At 57.6% G+C, this 23,408-nt stretch overlaps 1 protein-coding gene across 2 annotated transcripts in view; it reads left to right on the forward strand.

The window, feature by feature from the left end:
• The window catches only part of Lmx1a (LIM homeobox transcription factor 1 alpha), a 131,484-nt gene that overhangs the window by 96,239 nt on the left and 11,837 nt on the right, over nucleotides 1-23,408 (forward strand). The window lies entirely within an intron of this gene.

Below are 23,408 nucleotides of genomic sequence, written 5' to 3' on the forward strand. Positions count from 1 at the left end.
AGCTTAGTGCCAGGGTAGATGAGCTCAGGTCCTGCTGCGCGTGGTTTTCTTCTGGGCCCAGGTAGAGGAGCGGCAGGTGCAGGGTATGATATGGGCATGGAAATGGCAGAAGGGTGGGCGGCGTGCCCAGCCCCATGTCACATCTACCAAGCTCCTGTGGCCAAAGCAGACTACAGACAGGTGGTCATGCAGTCACGCTGTAGCCCAGCAAGGGTCCCTGCTGGGACCGCAGGTTCCGTCTGTAGTCTGCTTTGGCCACAGGAGCGTGGCCTGTGCAGAGGGAGAGCGGCCTCCACTTCTGCCCGACAGTGCTTCCTGGGTGCGGTCGCTGTGGCAGCTGCTCATTCTTGCTGGGCTGCTAAGCCTCAAGTGGACCAGCCTTATTTGCCACCGTATGCTCAGGCATCAGCCCAGGCCTGGCGCTGAGGTGCCAGGTACGCTCTTTCCTGAAGAAGGGCACAGCCCGGCAGCAGGCGCGTGTGCCGGGTCGAGAGCCAGAGTCCTGGAGGCTGGCAGGTGGGCGCCTCATCTGGCCGCACTCCATCTGACCTTGGGAGGCTTTCTGAATGCACAGTGCCATCCAGGGCTGTGACTGTGACGGTGGCCATGCGCGCCCCGCCCGCCCCCCACAGCAGGCTTTCTGTCGGGGAGGGAGGGAGGCTGCTGCGGAAACCGTGTTCTCCAGCGCTGGGGCCCAGCGCCAGCTGGTGGGGCTCGGCTTCACCAAGTGCCGCTCTTTGCCTGCTGGCTGGCTGGTGCCTGCAGAGCTCCTGCTGGGCCAGGTGGTCCCGGGCGTTCCAGGTTTGTCTCAACCTGGGGGAACTGTCTCCGAGCTGGATCATGGGCACACGCACAGCCAACGTCTGCTGGGGCGACGGGGCCGTTCCAGGCTGAGCCACGTGGAGTCCACTGGGAACGTCGGCTCACCCGTCTTTCCTGCCAGGTGCCTTGCTGTGCCCGCCCGCTGAGGCCTTCTCCCCCGAGTGATGTAGAATCCTCCCAAAGGGCTTGGGGCCATGGTGGTCAGAGTGGCCCTAGAGGGATGTGTACACCAGAGGGCCACAGCAATCCTTCTAGGGACGTCGGGAGTGGCCAGGCCGTCCTCCGGACATAGGGCTGTGGGCTGGACTGCTGGGCTCTTCGGTGGCCCACTCTCAAGGTCTGCAGATCTTAACTGAACCGCAGTGAGGAGCCATACCGCAGCCAGAAACAGCGATAGAGGCGCGAGGCCCGGAGCCGGGGCTGCCGTGGCACTTCCCCAACCATGTTGCCACGGTTCTCGACGCTGACTCCCTGGAGCCTTCCGCTTTGTTCATTTACGCACACCTTCGGGAGACACATCTTGAGTGCTTACTGTATGCACGTGGAACCCGGCAGGAGGAGAAGGGGTCGTGTCTGAGGAAGGAATCGTCGAGGTTCAGGCAGAACGTAAAGACGGAGTGAGGTCAGCTCACACCAACCCGTTTCCTGGCTTTAGGGAAGTCATGTGTTCAGCCATTGGACAAGACCTTCCAGGCCTTGCACTACGATGGGCAGGTTTGAGGAGTCCGTTCCTGCCCCACACAGGGACCGTGGGAGTGTCACTCGGCTTCAGTGACTGGGTATGGGCACTTGTGGGTGGGAGGGAGGTGGCTCTGGAAGGGTCCTGTTGTTTCTTTCAGCACTAAAAGCCCAGGACTGCCTGTGCAGCGTAGGTGAAGTGACATTAGCGTCTCTACCAGAATCAGATACGCTGTCTGTGCCACTTGTTTTGGCAACTATATAATTGCCAAATGGCTTGCATCGCAAACACCCTGCGTGCTGAGGATCGCCTCACCACAGTTGCGAGGGAACAAGCCTGTGGCTCCGCGTTCCCTTATCAGAGCTGGGCGCGAGGCTGGGAGAAGCCTAAGCAATCCATGCATACCTGGCCAGGTGGGCAAGACCTTTAAGGACAGATAGCGCCTCCCGTGAGGGCTGAACGGAGAGCAGTCTTAGGATTTGTCCAGGACCAATTCGGCTCCCCACTGGTCTCTGTCCTGAGTGCCGACGGATGACAGTGCTGATAAACGTCTGTGGTCTTGTCATCTTCAAAGTTCTCATCGATGACTTGGTTGAGGACACAGAAGGCAGGTGACACTATCCTGACAGGGAGTGCTGGTGGGACAGCTGACACTCGATGTTCAGAAGGATTCCAACAAGCTCACAGAGCACGTTGGCAACATGGAATCTCGTCACCAGGTCCCCAAATTCAATTGTAGTTGTATAAACCGGGGACTATTCTAAGGGCATTCCGTATGGGGCTGTAGTTGAAAAGAGTCCATAGGATCCAAAAGAGACATATGGGGCACTTGCAGAATCAGTGTCCCTAACGTGGTTGTGCTTGTGGGTTTGCTGTGAGCTGGTCAGAGCACATGTGGAATGTTCGGGTTGGTTTTAAATGGTGTATTTTAGGAGGTCTCTGATCACCTGGAGAGAGTCCCAGGGAGAGGGACTGGCTTGTTAAATGACAGCTAGCAAACTTGGTATAATTAGCTTTATAAAGAAAGGCAAGGGAGCCCGAGAGTCTTTCCCAAGGCTGCAGAGCAGTGCTGAGGGTGAAGTGGCACGGTGGTCAGCAGAGGTGTCGGAGGGTGCAGCTGGCCTGCGGCGTGGGACGTGAATCTGCCAGTCCCACACATTCGACCCTAGTTGGTGGAAGACTGCATCTGTGACGCCCCGGGCAGCTGCAGTCCAGGGCTCTAGATTCACGGTTTCACAGCCACACAGGGCTCTGTGGGGAGGGTCCAGCTGCTGGGCACACTGGCCTGACAAGGCCTGGCCTCTCTGTCCTGTCCTGCTTTGCCAGTGGCCTGGGAACAGCTGCCCTGCAGATGGATGGAATCAGTGGCCAGCGGTGGATCGTTTTCTTTGGCTCACTGGGCAGTGTGGACGCCAGGTGTCCGGGAGAACCGCAGGCGCTTGGGGTGGGTGGGTGGCTGGCCCCTGGGAGGTGATCCACTTCACACCGTGCCAGGGGCTCCTCCGCCTCGTGTGGGTCTCTCATTCGTGGGGAGCTAAACACAGGGACAAACGGGTGCTTTTCCTGAGCCCGCCTCCCCAGTGGACACACGCTCTGATCCAGGTGTGTGGCTCCCCACCTGCCAGGTGATGCTCTGGCACAGACAGCAAGCTGGCGACAACGGCAGCAAGGGCACTGCTCACGTCCGTGAGATCCTCCTGGTGTCGTCCTCCGTCCAGGACCCAACGGCCTTGCGTTTGGATCTAGGCGACCTTTGAGTCCCTTTCCTGCTCTGAACCACGCAGAATCCCATCCTGCTCCCCACCCCAGCGAGTTTCGCCTCTTTTCCCTTTTAGCACTTCTCGCTGCGGGGTCCCCGTGGTCCTGCTGTTTGCTCGGGGTTTGTCTGCTTGGAAGTCTTCCTTGCTGAAGACCACGGTGCCTTTGCAGGTGGGCCTGGGACCCATTCTCCAGTGTGCTGGCTTTCCCGGAGGGTTTCCCAAAGGTGGCTGGGTGTGAGTCTCTGGGTGTGAGGTCTCCGGGGTGTGAGGTCTCTGTGGTGTGAGGTCTCTGCTCTGGGTGTGAGGTCTCTGGGTGTGAGGTCTCTGGGGTGTGAGGTCTCTGCTCTGGGTGTGAGGTCTCTGCTGGGTGTGAGTCTCTGGGGTGTGAGGTCTCTGGGGTGTGAGCTCTCTGCTCTGGGTGTGAGGTCTCTGCTGGGTGTGAGGTCTCTGCTGGGTGTGAGGTCTCTGGGTGTGAGGTCGCTGGGGTGTGAGGTCTCTGGGTGTGAGGTCTCTGCTGGGTGTGAGGTCTCTGCTGGGTGTGAGGTCTCTGGAGTGTGAGGTCTCTGCTGGGTGTGAGGTCTCTGGAGTATGAGGTCTCTTCTGGGTGTGAGGTCTCTGCTGGGTGTGAGGTCTCTGGGGTGTGAGGTCTCTGCTGGGTGTGAGGTCTCTGGGGTGTGAGTCTCTGGGGTGTGAGTCTCTGGGTTGCAGCAGGTGGTGCTGCGGGCTTGGGGAGGCTCTCCCTGGGCTCAGCACAGTGCTTGGGTGAACCAATGAGCTGTGTCCCGTTCCTTTGAGCTTGTAAAGTCCTCGCGAGCTTTGACTTTGAGACTTTGCTCTCATAGAGCCAAAAGGAAACTGCTCGCACGTGTTGAGGTTTGGAATCTGAGGATTTCCGGGGACGGGGGGCTGCTGCTTCTGCAGCGAGGCCTCTCCTGCGGCTCTAACTGCCTGGTCCTCTCTGCTCGCTCACATTCCACGGCACTGGCATCTAGGCCCGTCTGATTCCTTCCGCAGCCTCGGCTATTCCTTACAGGTGAATTGCAGCCTGTGTTGAAGCTCTTCTTGTTTCCCAAGAACATGGCTTGAGAGGCAGTGGGTACCTCACGTGCCCTGATGTGCCCAGTGGCCCCGGGGACCTACCCTCCCTCGTCAGCTCACGGTCATGGACTGCACAGCAGGTGGCATGGGAAGGCCTCCTTCTCCACACTGTAGTGGCCCAGAGGCCTTGGGATGTGGACAGGGACGGGTCTGAGGGTGAGCCTCACGCCCCACGCACAAGCCACGCAACCTTGGGCAAACATGTCCCCTCTCCAGCCCTCGGTCTCCTGGTCAGTGGGAAGGGGCTGGGAACGCCTCCCGTGTGGGTGTCTGTAAGGAGAAGAGGCTGAAGCTTGGGCAATGCCCACCAACGGCAGTCTCCACTACCATTTCCTGCTGCCTCAAAGGCCCGTCATCCCACCAGCGTCTACCCTCTCTGTGCTCTTCTCCCTCAGAAGGCCCTAGGTGACTGACCCGAGGCCTCTCAGGGCGGCGCCCACAGAAGGCAGGCCTGTCATTTTGGGTGGCTAGGATGCGTGAACAGGGGACGGGTGGATTCACAGCCTGGGGCTCTGCCTTCCGGAGGTGTGCTCCAGGTTCTGACCGTTCTAGCTGGTGTGGCATCTGGGATGGTCAGTGCAGAAGACCAGGAGGAGCAGTCCTGAAGTCACCTCTGGGACTGACTTTGGATTCCAGGCGAGAATGGGAAGGATTTTGGAAGCTTAACTGTGGTTCTCTGATAGACTAGGAAAGAGAATTGCTGTGGTCATGGCTCGAGTGCCTCTGAGCGCCAGGTGCTCTTACTTCTGAACAAGCTTTCTTGGCATGGAGCTGACCCGGGGTGGACCTCTCTTGCCCTTGGTCTGATTGGCTGTGTCCAGAGCCTCTGAGAATCCCTGTAGGAGTGGAAGAGACCCCTCTCCTGCAGCATGGTCTTTGAGTCCAGCGGGGGCGACCTTGTGAGGGCACTGCTCAGTGCACTGCTCGGCAGGGTCACAGTCCCCCCGCTCCTGAGGAGGCCTGCCAGCCCTGCAGTCCCGCACGTCGTCGTCTGTCCTTGCAGGCAGCCGCCACGCCAGCCTCAGTTCAGCACGGATTCCTTAGACAACCACGCCGTGTCAGGCTCTGTGCTGACGCTGTCTCTTAGTGGCAGAAAAGTGAGGCAGATAGTGAATCCTCGTCAGCACAACCGAGGAAGCGCCCGGGCCCAGACCCTCGCGTCAGGACAGCGGGCCACTCTGGGCTGTGAAGGGACAGAGGTGGGAAGTCTGCCTGGCCAGCAGGCCACTCTGGGCTGTGAAGGGACGGAGGTGGGAAGTCCTCCTGGCCAGCGGGCCACTCTGGGCTGTGAAGGGACAGAGGTGGGAAGTCTGCCTGGCCAGCAGGCCACTCTGGGCTGTGAAGGGACGGAGGTGGGAAGTCCTCCTGGCCAGCGGGCCACTCTGGGCTGTGAAGGGACAGAGGTGGGAAGTCTGCCTGGCCAGCAGGCCACTCTGGGCTGTGAAGGGACGGAGGTGGGAAGTCCTCCTGACCAGCGGGCCACTCTGGGCTGTGAAGGGACGGAGGTGGGAAGTCCGCCTGGCCAGCGGGCCACTCTGGGCTGTGAAGGGACGGAGGTGGGAAGTCCGCCTGGCGGTTCTTCCCTTTAGGAAACAAAGCGGTGAGCTCTTTCTTTTGATAGTTTGAGTTGGTGTCAAAAGCACCAGTAAGGTGTGGGGGATAGAGAACAGAGTTACTTTTCATTAGGTGGAGGGGAGTAGAGGGAGGGAAGGGGTGTGGGGAAGGAATGATCGTGGAGTGGACAGACTTCATTACCTTGCGCACATGTACGACTGCATGACCGATGTGATCCTGCAACATGTACAATTAGAAAAATGAGAGGCTACCCTCCATTTATGTATGATCTATCAAAACGCATACATGCATTGTACTGTCATGTACAACTAATTAGAACAAATAAAAAATCTAAAAAGGTACTCTGATAAACTTTATATTGATGAAGAAATGTATTTAGATCATATTTTACATTTTCTTCTAAAGCAGCATGTTCAAAAGACTCTACAGGAGAACTTTTCAGAAAATGTCATCTGCAGCTGAGCTAAAAGCACATCTCATCAGGCCCTGCCGTACGCTTTCATCCGAGCCTGTGACGTAAGCGCCGGCACTTTCCGACTGACTGCCTCCCACTCTCGCTTGTCCTGTTTATGTTTTCCTGCTCTTCTTAGCCACTGTATTGATCTCATAAGCTCCTGATGGACTGTGGACTGAAGTTTAAGATGTGCCTTCAGACGGCAGTTGCGTACATACCTATCCCCAGGTTCTGGAACTGGTAGAAATCCCTGGCATTTCAGGCTGGTACATGTATTGTAATCACATGTGCTAGGTCAGGTGTGAAGAATGAGATGAAAGACGTCACCTTCGACCCTGAAGATTTGGTAGCGTGCTGTGCACACAGTAAGCGTGTAACAGCTGTTACCTCTTTTCATCGTTGTTTTATTATCCAGGAGGCGTCGGGGCCCGTGCACATGGTGGCCAGCAGGAAGTGCTCTGGACCTCTCTGACTTGTGCATGAGCACCTCTGGGGAGCGGGCGAGAGGCAGTCACACTGCAGGTCCTTTCTGGTCGTTTTCAGAGTCAACAGTTTTGTCCTTGTTAGTGTCACAGCTATAAAATGGACACGGGGATCATCCGCTGGCCCCAGTCTGAGGCTCAGCACTTCTTCTCTGTACCAAGTCTTTGTCTTCTAGGGTGTTTGTCTTCATGACACAGAAGGAGAAGAAGACACAGGATACCCGAGTCAGGGATAAGCCAGAGCAAGAACTTAATTCTACCAATTACCAAGGCAGGACACATGATACGGGGACAGAGGGCTCAACCCGGCTGTGACTGTGAGCTGGTAGTTTATCTTTGGAGCTTAAAAAGTGACAGGCAATCTCAGGCTTAGACGATAAACGACCTCTTCTCCGCTGACTGTAACTTAATTGTGGAAATGCATTTGCACTTAATAATTTTGATGAAAATGAATGACAGACACCATCGTTTGAGAGCAGTTGCCTGGGGGCGTTTGTGTGTGACAGCATGCTGTCCGCCAGCACTGTTCCTCCCGAAGACTCCCCGCGCGTGCTTGCAGACGCTCACACTGAGGTCCACCTGTGACGTCCAGTCCATGGAGGGCTCACTCTGCACACAGCCTCACCAGAGGCACTTTTCTCAAGTAAGCTCAGTCAGTGTTCACGGTGGCAGATGAGGAAGCAGGGTTATGACGGTTCCGTTCTTGAGGACGACAAACAGCAGGGAGTTACCCTGTGCCAGAGCCAGCTACGCCAGGTCATCCAGCGCCAGTCTGTACCATCAGGCGCCATGCCAAGGTGCCCAGTGGTCGGAGGTTCTGGTGTGGAGGGGGACCTCACCTTGCGCCCACAGCTCTCCCTGGCTGGCCACGGCTCTGCTCCAGGGACTCAGTAGGACTTCTATCTGAGAGACCCCAAGCAAAGGACAAGGTGGTCCCAACCAGGTTCCCCATCCATCTCGTGGTCACCCTGCTCCACCTGCCAGGCCTCCTTCCAGTCCACCACCAGCACTGTGCTCCTGTAGGTGGTGGAGGGTTGGCAGCATCCGGTGCCACGCGGTGTGAGGTGGGGGAGCACTTTAAAGCACATCTAAGGATCACTGTTGGCTTTTGTTTTGTGTTTCCAGTTCAGCCATCTTCCGGTTCTGCTCCTGTGATAGTAGCAGGTAAAACCAACTGACCTTTTTTTTCAGATGAGTGGTATCAGCTGTGCAAACCACAGCCTCATTAACCAATAAACAAAGGTCCTGATGTGGAGCCAGTAGGTTCATATGAAAATCTACGTGCTGTCCTGCAAGGGCCACGTCTGCCCTAGACCGCTCTCAGGAGACGGGGACGTCGGCGCCTTCCCTGGTGTCGTGGCACTGTGTCCTCGTGTTGGGTCCTCCGTGGGCATGCTGGCAGGACTCTGCAGTTTTCCTGGCGAGTGTTGGGACTGCAGTCTCTGGGCAGGCAGAGCCAGCTCGTGGCTTAGACCTCCCCTTACCTGACCTTTTAAGTGGCCAGGGGCTCACTGTCTATCGTGCATAAGGGTCAGGGACGAGGCTCCGGGAAGAGGCTGGATTTCTTGCCCTGACAGTCCAGCCAACCCCATTGCATTTAGATTTCCAACCAGGGGATTTCAAGATGGATCTGGAGCTGCTTTAGACAGTTCACTGAGCAAATGGAAGAATCACCTCCAATATTCCCCCGTGCCTGGTGTCCATGACCACAGAAACCCCCAAAGTCCAGTGCACTAGGAATTGGTGGCAAAACAGGTTATGGCTCTGAGTACTGGGGTATTTGGTGTTTTAAATAGATGACAGGGTAGTTAAGAACCACTTGGAATCTTAGCGGTCCAAGTTCAGGTTTGCATGCAGAAAGCCAGAGGCATGCTTGCTGGGCTTCTTTGTTGATTCAGAGCTGGGATTTGAGTCCTGTGTGCATGTGTGTACAAGATAGGTGGATCAGTTGGCTGATGGTGTTCAAGATACAGTGTTCAAGTAACATTCCTTGTCAGGATCAGCGAGGGCGGGAAAACATTGTGCCAGCTCAGCATCTGTTCCACGCAGGAACTTGCTGGACACTTGCATACACAGTGCTTGACCCGTAAGCAACTATTTGCGAGCATGGACTATGTAGCAGTTCTGTTGTAGATGCTGGAGCAAGGCACCTCTGTTCCTAAGAGTGTATTATTCCAGTAGAGGGAGACCACCAACAACCAAAAACCACACAGGCAAAAGATTGTGGGCTACCATCTAAGCTGTTCCTTGTAAGACTTGCTCTTACATCTTTAAAAATATGTTGGATTCCTGAAAATGGACATTAGGAATTTAACTAGGATGCAGCCTGGGATTTGGGGTTTTGTAAAGCTCCCTATGTGAGCCTCAGGTTCAGCCAAGGCTGAGAACCACTGCCAGAGGCGGTGCAGCTCAGGGACGGGGATTTGGGGTGCCTCTGTCAGGGGTTCCTCCCCTGCAGGGGACCGGTGCTGAGGCAGAGTGAGTCCGGAATTAGGACAGAAGGCAGGACTTCCTTAGAGTGAGCCAGGGTAGTGTGAGGTGTGAGAGTAGCAAATGAAAACTCAGGTGAGCAGATAATTCGAATGTTGGATAAGCATGAATAATATTTTTCAAAAGTACGCTCAAGGTGATAGAATAATTGCTGTTTGTTGAAACTTTAAATTTAACTATGTGTCCTGTGTGCTGGGAGCAGATATGGTGAGAATCTGGGCTGCGGGGATCCACAGGGTGGAATTGATGCTGGAGCCTGTGGCGGTGTATGGTTAAATGTTTGATTGACTGCCTGATGGCAGGGAGAAAGGAATGCCATTCTGCTGCAGGACACCGGTGAGCCCACCGGCTTGCAGAGGCTGCCACCTCCGTGATGGCAGCAGGACGCCCTGTTGCCTTGGTAACGCCCTCCTGCAGCGGGCTCTTCGCATTGGAATTTCCTCCAGTCGCCTGCTTTCTTTCTGGTAGGAAAGCCTCCAGGCCGGCGGGCAGGGGCCGTGCGCCCGTGCGCAGGTGCGCAGGTGCCCCGCGCTGAGGTGCGCAGGGCGCAGAGACCCTCCCGCGAGCCGCAGCGCGGCGCATCCCGCTCCTGTGCAAAGGCTCTGAAGTGAGGGGCCGGCGCCGACACACGGACAGCAGTTTTATGAGAAAATGCAGATAAAGGGCCCGGCGGTTGGGCCATATGTTCCCCGTAATCTCCAAAGCCGTCGCTTCAATTAGAGCCTCCCTGAGCTGCAGTGCCCGCTCCTGAGTAAACAGCACGCTGAAAGAAGAGCTCGGTTTCCAATTAAAAGTGTACTAACATTTCTCTTTCCCTAATTCCCGCCGAGCGCAGCCTGCGCGGGTGGAGGCGCGGCCGGGTCGCGGCGGGGTCGGCGCTGGTCCCCGCCGCGTTCCCAGGTGACGTCAGCGCGGGATTAGGCCCCAGCGATGCGCCTCGCGAGTTAATTAAAGCAGTGCCAGCAAATCCGCTGGGCGAGGCAGGTGCTGGGGCTCTGTGTGCGTGCGTGTCCCCATGTATCCACGTGGTGTAAGTGTCCTCATGTGCGTCTGTGTGTGGAGAGTGTCCCGTGTGTGCATCTCGGTGAGTATGCACGTGGGCGCTTGCTTGTGCAATAAGTCAGGTTGTCTTGTTTCGGAGCTGGAGATTGTGGCCCTCGCTCTGGCCTCCCACAGAAGGACAGGCACTCGGAGGCACACAGGCCCCCTGACCAGGGCCAGTGCTGAACTGAGTCCAGCTGGGCCTCATCTCCCAGGTCTCCTGCATGCTTTACCACAAATACCGAGTTCTGCACAGGGTCCCTCCCCCTCCTGGTGCCCCAAACTTGAGCATCTAAGGGCATAAATAAATGGAGGCCAGATGTGAGGTTATTTAAATATCAAGAAAGCAATGGGCCTCCCTGGTTCTTCAGGAGCTCTTGAGAGAGCTGAATCTGAGCATCGCAGGCCCTTCAACCTCTGCATTATGACATTCTAAAAACTTGGTTTCTATTGATGTTTTCTGTTCAGCAGCACTAGTTGAAAGTTGCCTGGTTTCAGATGGGAGAGGGATGGATAGATTAACTTTCTGGCCTACTCTCTATACCATGAAAGAATCAAAGAATTGAAGCCATTATCTGAAAAATTCCAGAAACATCAATAAGCAGAAAATCCTCACTAGATCATTCAAATGCAAATGGTACTCCTTCTTTCATGAATTATCTACCCAAGTAATTACTTTAGTTTTGAGTTTGGCCTTGGAGGTGAGGACTTCAGAGAATGAGTCCCACGAAGTCTGAGACTGTTTGTTTATTCCTCACTCTCTGATTGATGCTCACTAAATTAAACTGAGGCCAGTTTCAGCAAACATTTCAAGGGCCTATCTCTCTGCCCGACACTGGCTGGGTCAGATACTAGCAATTACCAGAGCGAGGAAAGCCACCTCTGTGTCCAGGCACCAGGTTGCCCAGTGAATAAGGAACTCCTGTAAGAAAATAATTACAATAAAACAGGCACAAATGTCCGTAGAGCCACATTGCGGGTGCAGTCTTGCAGTGGGAGTGGTACTTGTCCTTGGGGTGTGTGCTAGGAACTGTGTGGGACGTGTGTCACAGTGGCCGTGACACGGTGGCTGGGGCTTGGCAGTGGAGGGTGCTTGGTGCTGAAAGGCAGGTGTGCTGAGAGGAAGAAGGACGTAGCTCGGCCTGTCCTGAGCTGGGAGGCCTGGACTGGAGGCCTTCGGGACTGAGGTCCTCGGGTGTGTGGGAGACGGGGGCCGGGCGGAGTGGCTTTTCTGTATCTTACTTGAGTACTTTCTGGGGTCGAGCGTTGTAAGCAGGGCCGCAGAGTCACCAGTCTGCTCTTTTGAACGAGGGAGGGAGAGTGGATTGGAGTTGGGGCGGCAGTGCAGACGGGGAGGCCGGGGGAGATCACTGCAGTCTCTCATTCCAGTGAGAGACGAAGGTTGGGGCAGAGCACGTTACGGGCTTCAGGGGAATTGTCCACTCGCTTGGGCATCAACACTTGGCGGCTCCCCATGCTGTGTCCACCGTTCTAAGGGGTGGGCATATAATGGACAAAACAGGCCACGCACCTCCTGCCAGGAGCTTACATTCTAGAATTAAAATCTAGGAAGAGAGGTCGGCGTTGGTGGTGATGCGGGATCTCTAGATCATAGGCACAGTGATGTCAGAGCGGAGAAAGGGAGCGCAGAAAAGAGAGACCTAGGTCTGAACTCGGGGGAGGCGAGGGCTTTGGATTTGTGAGTGAGGTGTATCTGACCTGTTGGGCAGCTGAGCACATGGACTGGCACTCACAGAGGAGGTGAGGGTTAAAACCAGGTGCCCTCTCAGCAGCACCTCCCCTGCTGCCCTTGTGCAGGCCTGTGTGGCTCTGACACGCACGCACACACACACGCACGCGCGCACACACACATGCACACACACACGCACACGCATACACGCACAACTCAACAGCAGATATCCGGAGAGCGATGGTAGCGGGGGCAGCATCTCCTGGAGCCGGTCAGAAGTCAGATTCTCAGTCTCAAGCTGGACAGGCTGTCGGGCACGCTGGGGTCACAAGTCGGTGCTCCTTTGCCTGGTAACGTTCGAGAAGGGCTGAGCCAGAGCAGTCCGCCGGCCTACCAGACACCAGTCACAAGAACAGGAGCCCAGGCCTGACTTCTAGTGACTACTGTCCCACTGACCCGGGGCTGCTCCCTCCGGGCAGCATGGGCTGTTCTGATTCCACGGGGAAGGCCCGTCTTGGAGGCACAGCGGTTCCTGCGCCCTCCTTCCCGAGGCTGCTCTGCAATAGTCCTGGGCGTCCTGGGGCCCCTCTTACCGTGCACACCCAGACTGACACCAGGGCTCTATCCCAAGCTCGTGGCCAGTGGGTGGACGGGAGGGGATTAAGCACCAGCAAAGACCAGCACACACCCGCCTCTGAGTGTGTGGTGTAGATGGCACACCTAGGCACGCACACACACCCGCCTCCGAGTGTGTGGTGTAGGTGGCGCACACAGGCACGCACACGCACACAGGCTTTCCACACCCCTCCTGGTTACTGTCTTCTGCAGTATCTTTCATTCAGTCAACACTCGAGACTCCCTGTGACCAGCTCCTTGGCCACCCAGGGAAGGTTAAACCAACGAAAGATACTTCCTCTATGGTCCCTGTGGACCCCAACACACTTAATGCCATCAGAGTATGAGAATCTATTGTCTGTGAATAAATTGGCAGCAGTTTGGCATGTCCATGTTCAAATGATTAAGAGAAGGGAGGAGTTGGTGAGGACACGGGCAGTCGGCGGCTCAGTTAACACATTGTTTTAACGCGAAGACTCGGGACTGTGGTGCCTGGATTCGATTTCCACTTCTCCCACCGGGCCTGGTGACCTGGGGTGAGCCTCTGAGCTTGCTTCCCCTCGCGGTGGATGGTGGGTGGATGGGACCGAGCGCAGGGCCGTCTCCGGTGGTGCCTGGCTCACAAAAGGGAGTGCCTCCTTAAACGTGAGCATTAGGGACTCCTGACACTTGGAAATCCCCTCGTGCACTGGCAAAGAGGGCAAGGGACCCGAGACGCAGCCACCCTCCAAGGACAACTTCCTGACTCACCAAAGTGCCCTTCTCACATGGCTGGGAAGCCACGCGTCAGGATGCGTGACTGACACAGCCACAGCTGGCATTACCTAATCTAACAGCTGGGGTGTGACCAGAGGGACTTTGGATTCTTGAAGGAGGGACAAAGGACACCAGATGCAGTCTCTGCAAAGTGGAACGTGGAGAGAGAATGTGACATTGCTCCTAGCACTCTCCCCAAGAATTGCTTTGGACCCGCGTGGTTGGGCATCAGTTTAGCTTTAATTGGGTTTTGCTTTCTTCTTGAAGGTGGACTACGACTTGGAGCCACCTAGCCTTTTCGGAAGTATGTGCCTCGTGAAGGTGGACCTGGCAGCGATGCCAGCAGCCCCCCCCCCCCGCTGAAGCAGGCGTGGGGTGTCCCCTCGGGGCCCATCCCGCCGCGGCTTCTCGCGGCTCTCGGGAGCTGGGCACCTGCTCCGGCTTGCACGTGAGGAAGAGCACTGGGGCCTGGCCCCCGGGAGAGGCTGGCGGAACCCAGTGCTGGCGTTGTCTGATGCTCTCCCTCCAGCTGGAGAGCACAGCGGGAAACGCCCCCTCCTTGACGAACCCCAGCTTGTAGAACCAGGGTGCAGGAACCCTCAGTAGGAAGGACCACGGCAGGGCCACGGATCTCCCCAAAGTGGCCAGACCTCCGGGGCCTCTCCACACCCCACCTGGGACCCTCTGCACCCCAGCCCAGGGCTGTCTCCCCATCTTCCCCACTTCTTGGACCTCGGAGGCTGGCCTCACAACCCCACTCCCTATGTCCAGTGATTCCCAGGAACCTTGGGTGTACCCAGGATCAGTGAGCCGCAGGGAGGCTTCCCTTCTCCTCTCTGAGGGAACCCCCGTGAGGATGCTTGGGGTGCTTGAGACACACCAGCTTCAACCTGTTGCCCTCAATGCATGTGTGTCATCTGTGTGGGAAGAATTCCAGTAGGACAGGTCTGTGGTCATTAGTTCCACAAAGTCACCAGTAACTTGTGGAAGAGTGTCTCAAAGACTGTAGCTTCAAACGGTAAGCTTTGGAGTTCAGAGATTTCAGAACAGGTGAAGCACCTATTGTGCCCGTTTCGGCAGGGAGGAAGGGACTATGCAGACACAGTAACACTCGCTGTAATGTTGCAGCACACATAGGCCCACCGGGTTCTTGGGGACCAGCGAACTAGAAATCTCAGTCAAGCAGAATTCATCATTTGAAATCCTCCATTAATAAAAGGAAGAAATTAGTAAAATAATCAGCTGTCACCACAGGGTTTTTTCAGACCCCCACCTTGGAGGAGGCGCCTCCTTGGCAGTCCCCACGCAGCCCGCCTTCCTCTTTCTGCATGTGCGATCACTTGTGTTTAAGACAGGCGCCCTCAGGACCCCAGAGATCAAGAACTACCCAAAACACACACACAAAACCAACTTGTGCCAACGATGTCAGCAGACCCCCATTAGCGAGTGAGGGATGAGGGAGTCACAAATGCTAAGGCGCTTCGCTCAGCCCTCTGGGCTGGAGGCATGGAGCACTGAAGCGCTCCTCCTGGGCAAGCCTTCTGGCTGCTGGGCAGGAGCCTGGCCCCAGCCACCCAGGGCTGTGACAGACCTGGGTGAGGGGAAAGGCCCTGGATCTGGGCCAAGAACTCACTTCTTCTTAAAAGAGCGTCGCCTTGGTCCACGGTGGCTGCTACTGCCCAGTGCCACCAGCTGGCCTGAAAACAGCAGAAGCTTGCTCCCAGCCGTCCTGTGCCTGGGAGGCCATGGTGGGGTGCCAGTAAGGTCAGAATCCGGTGAGGTTCTCTTCCGGTCTCAGAGCCCTAGTGCCCTCGAGGGCCGGGGAGACGGAGCTCTCTGGGTCCTGTCACAGGGCACTAACCCTTTCATGAGGAGTCCACTACGCCTGTCACCTCTAAAAGACACCAGCTCCTGGAACTGTCACATTGGCCTTTAGGGCTTAGCACATCAACTCTAGGGGAACCCAAGGACTCCATAACAGTCCTAGCTGCTGGCATTCTGGGTGAGACAGCTTGTTCTTTGCATCTCTGCCCCGCCCACGAACAACTAGGAAGAGGCACTCTTAGGTTGTCAGGTGCTCCCGGGGACAGGGCCTTCCTGGCAGAATGAGGGTCGATTGAGAGGTTGTGCCAGCAGACTTGGACACCTCTTCCCTCTTCAGTTACGAACAGGGCCGGTCAAGGTGGAAGTCCTCCAGGACACCTACCGCATCGCCCCGTGTCACAGTGGGGAAACCGAGGCTGAGGGCCCTGCTGGAGCCTCCTCGTCCTTGTTGGGGGTCGAGGGCATTGGTTTCTCCCACCCACCGTGCTGCCTCCCTTGGCTTCTTCCGAGCCCGGCCACGGAGAGGTTTTGCACACGTGAAGCAGCCACAACTGGTAATGCAGGGCCATCTGTGACTCCCGGCAGTGCTTGTGTCCCCAAGACCCTGAGCTGGGGTCTCTAAGTGCCCCGTGCTTTCAGAAGCTTACCTGGCTCAAGAGGACTTAGGTGCCTCAAGCAGAGCTCATGCCACATTTCACCTGCCAAGACACTCTTGGGTCACTTTACAAAGTAGCTACAATTGGGTGGTGGCCTGGTTGGAGTGACGAGAAAGCATGTAGCAAAGTCTGATTGACCACCTTTTTTCTTTTCCTGGTGATCCGTTAGAGAGGGACACGTTTTAAAATAATGAGATACAGGTCATTTCCAGCTCAGGCTGCAGACGTCATTTTAATCTTAACTGTCCCTAGAAGTGACGAGGATATACCGGACCTACCTCTTAGCTGTTCGGTCTCTATGTGGCAGAGAGTGGCGATGCTGGAGACAGAGCGAAGAGGAACTTACAGGCAAAAGAGTAAATGTCCGCGGTCTCTCTCCAGCCTCTCCAGTAAGCCCCCTTTGTAGGTCTCTCTGGCCTCTGCTTGGTCCCGGCTCTGGCCATGGTGCTGACTGCCCACTCTAGTACTCCTTTCCAGGGAATTCTGGATGGGAGTCCTGCGGTAGAAGTCTGCATGTCCCATTATCTCGCTGGGTCTCCTTCACAAGCCCTACAGAACTGGCTCTGAGGAGGATAACCCAGGGAGCAGAAGATGTCTTGCGCTGGCTTAGATTTCACTGCGGCTAGTGGAATGGAGCGTTGGAAGATACCTGGCTGAGGAAGGGACGGTCGCCACACCTGTGGAATTCCTTGCCAGTCTCAAGCGCTAAATCAGCCAGGGGTGACCGGCAGAGGAGAAGCACCGTCAGCATTTAAGACTAAGAACGGATTATGCGCTGATGATATGTGGGCTGCAGACCAGGCAGGATGGTGAGGCCATCCCCAGGTTAGCAGGAAAGGGAGGCCAGCACCACCCAGGCTGAGGTGGGGCCCGGAGGGGCGACAACTCGTGGGGAGCTCGTGCCACAGCCGGAGGTGTGAATTGGCAAGTGGGGGGGCGGCAGCTGCCAGAGACGCCACCCAGGCAGAGGGAGATCAGGGGGGACTGCGATGTCTCCCGGCCTCTCTCTGTCCTCAGACTCCTCCTAACTGTCCACTGGCTGAAGGCAGATGCACGCAGCAGCCTGCAGGGTTGGCCCGGGCAGTACAGCAGACAGCGAAGGCAAGAATGAATCCACACCTCAGAGAATGGTGCGTGCCTTAACCCTGTGACAGGGACGGGAGAAAACCAGAGGCATCTAACTTGGTGGAGAGAAAATCTGGGAGTCAACGTAATTCAGCAGTTTGGGCTTCTTGTGTGACGAGCAGAGCACAGGTGTCTGGGCCCGAGTGGATCAGACGGGAGCCACATGCAAGCAGGAGCCTCAGCAGGCAGCAAGGCTGGGCTGGGCTTCCACTCTGATTTCTGTGCCTGGCTCTGGCTTCCGCCATGCCGAGATGCCTGGGCGCCCACTGTGACCTGCGCCCACGGTGCCCTGGCACCTGCGCCTCCTCCTCCGGGACCGTGGCCTGCTGGCACCTCGCCTCCCCATCTCACTGCCCCGCTCCTCTCCTTGCCTCAGGTCTTTCTTAGCAGGGTCTTCACCCCCAGGGGCAGGCTGCTGTGTGGAACAGCGCGTCACCCTGACGTCTCCGCCAAGTCACCCTCTGACTTAGAAAGGCTCTTAGTCCACCTCGCTGATCTGGGGCATCTTCCCTGAGGAGGGGTGCTGTCCTTCAGGGGCTCTCCTCTGTCCTGTGCTTTCACGCCCACACCAGGGGCTCCAACCGTGTGGGGCAGCTTTGCTGCAGCTGTGACCCCCAAGGGCCCCTTGTGGGTGCAGTAATCATCTGCCGAGTGACTTGTCCCCACGTGTGATGAAAGACCCCTCCGTCTTCCTTCCCTCCTGTTTTAAAGATGAAAGGACTTCTGGGTTCCTCAGTTAGCAAGACCCTGTTGGATGGTACGCATGGTGTCCCTTCATGGTGCTGCAGTTGAGACTGGGAATGTCATGGTCTGCGTCCTTTAATGTGTCCCATGCCCAGTACAGGACACTGGGAGCGGCAGACAGGAACTTGCTTCCCAAGAACCAGCGTGGAGTCTGGGGCTCTTGGTCGCCAAGCCCCGACAGCTCCTCAGTCCATGCTGCTGCCCCGGGCCCTTGGTGGCCCGCACTGCTCCCCTCTTCTGCTGCACACACTCCCACTCCCGTGCTGTGTGCTGCCGCCCCTGCTCTGTGTCTGACCTTGGCCACCTGGGAGCTCTCCTGGCCCGCTCTGCCCAGGCTGCCCACTGGGAGCTCTCCTGGCCCGCTCTGCCCAGGCTGCCCACTGGGAGCTCTCCTGGCCCGCTCTGCCCAGGCTGCCCGCTGGGAGCTCTCCTGGCCTGCTCCGCCCAGGCTGCCTGCCATGCGCTCTTCCTCCAGCTGCGAGGGCTTTGAGGCGGGGCTCTGTCCTGTTCAGACGTACGTGAAGCACTCTGCAAGGTACATTCCTGGGTGAATAGGCGAGTGACGGATGTACAAGGACCCTCTGTTTATTGAAAAATGTTTGTTTGTCCCTGAAGAGGAACTTTCTATAAAATGAAGGACTCTCTCAATGGGAGAATAAAGTCTGGCCCAACAGTTTGGTCTCTGCCCAACTCCAGGAGCGCACGGGTTTAGAGCAGTGTGCGTGGTGTGCAGAGGAGCCAGGTCAACTTGGAACCTGGTGGCCGGGTTGTGCAGCTGCAGCTCACAGCCCGCCAGCCACCTGCAGTGTCACGGTGTCCAGTGACTTCTTTGCCAAACTCCCTGAGAGTCTCTTGCTCATCTCTGAATGGCATCAGCGGAGGTGCAGGTGAGGGAGGCCTTGCTCAGAGACTTGACGTGGGCCGCTGAACAGCGCAGCCCGCGTGATGGTGTCTGTGGATGGAGAGAACGGCACAGCTTGGACGTCTTTTGGCCCTGCAGACAGAAGGCTGCTCAGCACTCTGCTTCCACCTGGAAGAGGCGATAATGAAGAGAGTGGAGGGAGGGACAGAGTGTGAGGGAGGGACGCTCGCGGCTCAGCTGTCAGCCCAGGCCCACGCGGCTCTGGAGTTCAGAGCCATCAAGTTGCCAAAGAGGAGGGAGAGCTGCCCCTGGGCTGGGCGTGCGTGGCCGCCGTCCCTGCTGACGCTGGTCGCCCTCTCACCCTCACCTCTTCCCTGGTCATTCTGTTGCTTTTTAAGTGGAAACATGATTTAAGAGTTTTATTCTGACTCATGAAAGCGAGCAGGGGTCCCTGGAGGTCTGTCTGGAGCAGCTGGAAGGGTCCGAAGGTCCAAGTGGGCCTCCCCCCACCAGTCCTGTGTGCACCTGGGGCCACGGGGATGCAGAGGGAGGCAGCTTCGAGGTCGGTGGGTCTCCCAGTGTGACCCTGGGCAGCCCCATCGGAGTCCCACGAGGAACCGTTGGACTGGAAAGCCTCAGATCCCATCCTGAACCTGCTCCGTCTGGCCCTGGGTGGCCCCGCAGGTGCCCAGGAGGCGTGCTCAGCTGCAGAGTGCTGCCCTGGTTGCAGAATGCGGAGTGACGCAGTCTCCCCCCAGCCCTGTGTACGAAGCGAGCGCCTGCTTTCCCCGAGGAAGCAGTGTGGGAGGATGGGTGCCTTCAGGCTGACCAGTGATGAGCAGGTTCAGCAAGTCGGGCTCCACTCAGGACGCCCGTTCCACCTGAGAACACAACCACAAGTACTTTCCAGTGGTCCCGTGGGCTCACTGCACACAGCGACGCCCGTTTGTGCTTGACTTAGGGAGAGCGCTCTGCACGACATTCACGCTCCACTCCCTGCAGGGAGCTGCCGTGGAGACTAGGTGTCCAGTCCACTCCAGCCAAACCAAACGGTGCCCCTGTGGCTGCCCCACAGGGTGGTCCACCCTCGGTCTGCTTCTGCTCTTCTCCAGGCTTCTGTCCCTAATGGTCAGGGCCAGGGCTTTTCTCCTCCTTTCTCTGCTGTCCTCTTAGGGCAATGTAGCTGCACGGATGCCGTCATAGCTGCTCCCACCTGGGATCAGTATTGCTGTGTAAGAGAGGCAGAGAGTGAAGCTCCAGAGTAACGGGTTTCACCCTGGCCGAGCCCGTCCAGAGGTGCCTGGTAATTCCCTGCTCTTTTCAGATGGCCTGTCGTGGCCGGCAGCATGGAGGGCCCTGGAGTCTGAAGGCGCAGGCCAGGTGGTGTTGGCTTTTGCCCACTTTCCAAGTCAGCAGAGGTCTGAGCAGAAGAGGGCGTCCCAGTCGAGGGCTCACGCGGTCTGAGCAGCACGTCAGGTGGCACGCGGCCCTGCGGTTGAGCCCGCAGAGACCACCAGGAGAAGAGTGGTGTACCAAACTGCCCAGCACCCACAGATGCTGTCTTGGCCTTTTTGAATTTGGAGGAATAATTAACCTTCCTAGAAACAGTTTAGTTTTCCCCTTGATCCCTCCTCCTGAAGACTAGCAATTAGTGCAGTGAAATTGGACCACTCCTGAGAGGGGCGATTCCGTCCAGTTGTCACTTCACCAATTGGAGCAAAGAGACTCCAACTTTACCACCGTAAACCTAACGCAAGGTCCTCGAATCACACGCAGCCCTGCCTAGCGAACCACCGGGCAGCTGGACTTGGGGGCTTTTGTCCAGATGTAGCTGTGGGCCCTACATGCCCCTCCCCACTGGGTGTGGCTTCACGGGCTCCCTTGGGGCTGACCACATGGAAACAGAATGGGCAGTGGTTTTCATTTCCTTTTCATCCATGTTTGACTCAAACACAGTGATGGTGCTGCAGGGGCATCGCGTGCTGCCAGGATTGCCAGTGTGGGCAGCGTGTGGCAAGCCCTGCACAGGTGCCCAGCCCCACACCTGCGCCTCCTGCATGGGCTGCACAGCGGTTCTTATCAGAGGGGAGGAGGAGGATGGGAAGACTCGGGGGGTGAGGCCGGGTGGGGTGGGGGGCCGTGGGTGTTCAGACGAGGCCTGTTCAGCCACGAGAGGCCTGAAACGGAAGCAGATAACAGGAACTGCACCCTCAGGGCGGGTCCCGCTCCTCCGCAGACCTCCCAAGCACAAGGTCTCCTTCAGGAGCCCCAGCCGCGGGGGGCTGAGGGAGAGGAAGGGCCAGCCCCAGCTGGGCAGGCTGCCAGCGCTCAGGAGTGCAGACGGGTTAACGTGACCCCTTTGGGGCCTGCCTGGATGCCTGAGTGGGAATGTCCCGGCTCTGACCCGCCCAGCCCCCTCCCCTACCTGGCACAGGAGCCCCGTCTGAGCCGGAGGTCTCTGAACAAAGGGGTCTTTCTTGAAATGCTTCACCTGTGGCCCCGCTCAGGAGTACAGCCCAGCTCCTATCTGCTTGGCTGGTGACAGCTGCCTGCAGGTCTTCCCTGAGCTTGCCCTCTGGGGATTGCAGTGTCCTGCAGGACAGTGGGGAGGCAGGGCGGATAGGGCGGGGCTGCGGGCAGAGGGAACGGGACTTAGAGCAGCTCTGTCCCCTTTCCAGCAGGAGCTCAGGTGGACTCCACCCAGGAAGCCTCCCCTCCAGCCTTTTCTGTCCTCACTCTTTAATAATGGCCGCAGGACATTCTGCAGGCGCCAGGTGTCCTTGGAGCATCACAGTCCCAGGAGGCTGGGTGGGCAGGCAGCAGGGAAGGAGGGTGGAAGGAGGAGGTCCCAGCCCTGTGCGCTGGGACGAGAGACCCCCTCCTGGTCCCGGGCCTCAGCTACTCCTCTCTAGGAGGATGGCAGTGCGTGCCCCTGTGGAGCTGTGGTGGAGACAGGCCATGCAATTGTCTGTGACACGTGTCAGCTGGTGGGTGAGCACGAGGAATCATCAGACCCTCTTGTAGACGGAAAGCCTGAGTCAGGGGTGTGAGAGTTTTAAACAAGAGCGCTCAGCTCAGCAGCAAACTTATAAAAAGGACCTGTTCTTCATTTTGCTGTCAAAGTTACTGTCCATGGCTCCCAGCGTCTGAGGGAGATGGGGCTTCCGGATCCCCCCACCTGGGGCAGGACACACACACAGGACTGTCCGCTTGAGGCTGACGTGCTGGTTGATAAGCTGGCTTCCTTGCTCGGCCCGGGTGCCCTGGTGGGTTTGGACTGGCCAGCCATGCGCCCGCGTCAGAGGCCCTGCGTGTGTTGGCGCAGGTCCCGGGCCTCTGCAGGCTGAGTTGGCTCCTTGGGAGAGAGCGGTGCTGCGCTGGAGGGGCCCAGTGCAGAGCTGGGGTCTGCGGTGTGGGCATTTGCTTATTTCTTCAGGGTCCTTGTCTAGTGCTGGACCCAGGAGGTTTCCTCAGCCCAGGTACAAGGCGGACCCGAGGCTGCTGCTGCCACCCAGGTGTGCCCCGTGCGTCCCGGGCCCATCATGCCCTGCACTCCGGTTCTTGCTTTCCCGTGCAGCTGCAGCCCCAGCCCCCTCCCCTGCCCCATGCCGGTCCTCCTGGTGGCACCTCCTCAACAGGAGGACCCCTGCAGGACGCCCGGGGGGCCCTCACCCGTGTCCCTTACTCTCCTGCCCCTACTCGTTCTGACACACTCTCCTGCATCTTTCCGGGGCCCCGAGCGCCCCTTTGGACCCCTGCTTCCTGCCTCTGCTTTCCAGACCCCGCCTGGGCGCCCCTCTCCTCCACTAACTTCTCTGGCTATGCGAGGCTGCTCTTTTCTACCGGCTTGGTTTTCAGAGTTCACCATGCCCGGGAAACTCGCCACATGCTGCCTGTGTTTGTCACTGCCTCCTGCATGCCACCCTCCCCAGCCTGCGTCCTGTCCTTAAGAGCACAGGCTCTTCTTCTACCTGCTCCCCGCACAGGGCACAGAGCTGGGCGTGCAGTGTTGTGGGAGGAGAGCTCCCTGCCCAGTCGGTCTGCTGGCCACAGATGACCTCCTCCTGGCAAAGCGTCCCCTCTCTCTTCTGCCCACAGCCCCTGCTCATCTTATGTGTCATTCACTTCCAGCACAGCTTGGCCTGGCTGGTGGCCTTCCCCTCAGCAGGTGCTGCTGTCTTTCTTTGCTGAGCAGCAGGGAGGAGCGTTGTGCCAGGTTGTCCTTGTGCCTGCCTCACTCATGAGCCTCCATGGAGTGTGTGCAAGTGCACCGGTTCCCAGGGGATATTTTGGGAGCTGCGGCTGGCCAGGCTGCAGTGTGGCAGCCGCATGGATCTTGCTTCTCTGAGTGCTACACTGTTGCCTCTTGGATTTTGGATGCTTCCTTGAGTTTCTCACGTCCGGGGGCAACACCATAGCTCTGGGAAGAATGGAGTTGCAGCCTCGCACGGCAGGGCAGTGGCTGGAAGAGCTCCCTCACCTCCCGCCCCCGTAATTCCTCCTGTTTCCCCTGCCTCCACCCAGAGAGAGCCCAGACCTTTCCTCCCTCCCCAGCCTGCAGGACGTTTATGAGGCTCATTGCATCGGCACCCCCATTGCTGCCTCTGCCCTCCCTTGCCCTCGGCAATCTCTTGTTTCGGGGCTGCTGGGATTTTTCCGACAACCTGAGCTGAATCTGCAGGCCCCACAGGTAGTGCAGCCCCGTCTGCCATCCATAAACCGCGCTGGGCTTTCA

This window comes from Sciurus carolinensis, chromosome 12 (assembly GCF_902686445.1).
Source record: "Sciurus carolinensis chromosome 12, mSciCar1.2, whole genome shotgun sequence".
NCBI classification, from domain to species: domain Eukaryota; kingdom Metazoa; phylum Chordata; class Mammalia; order Rodentia; family Sciuridae; genus Sciurus; species Sciurus carolinensis.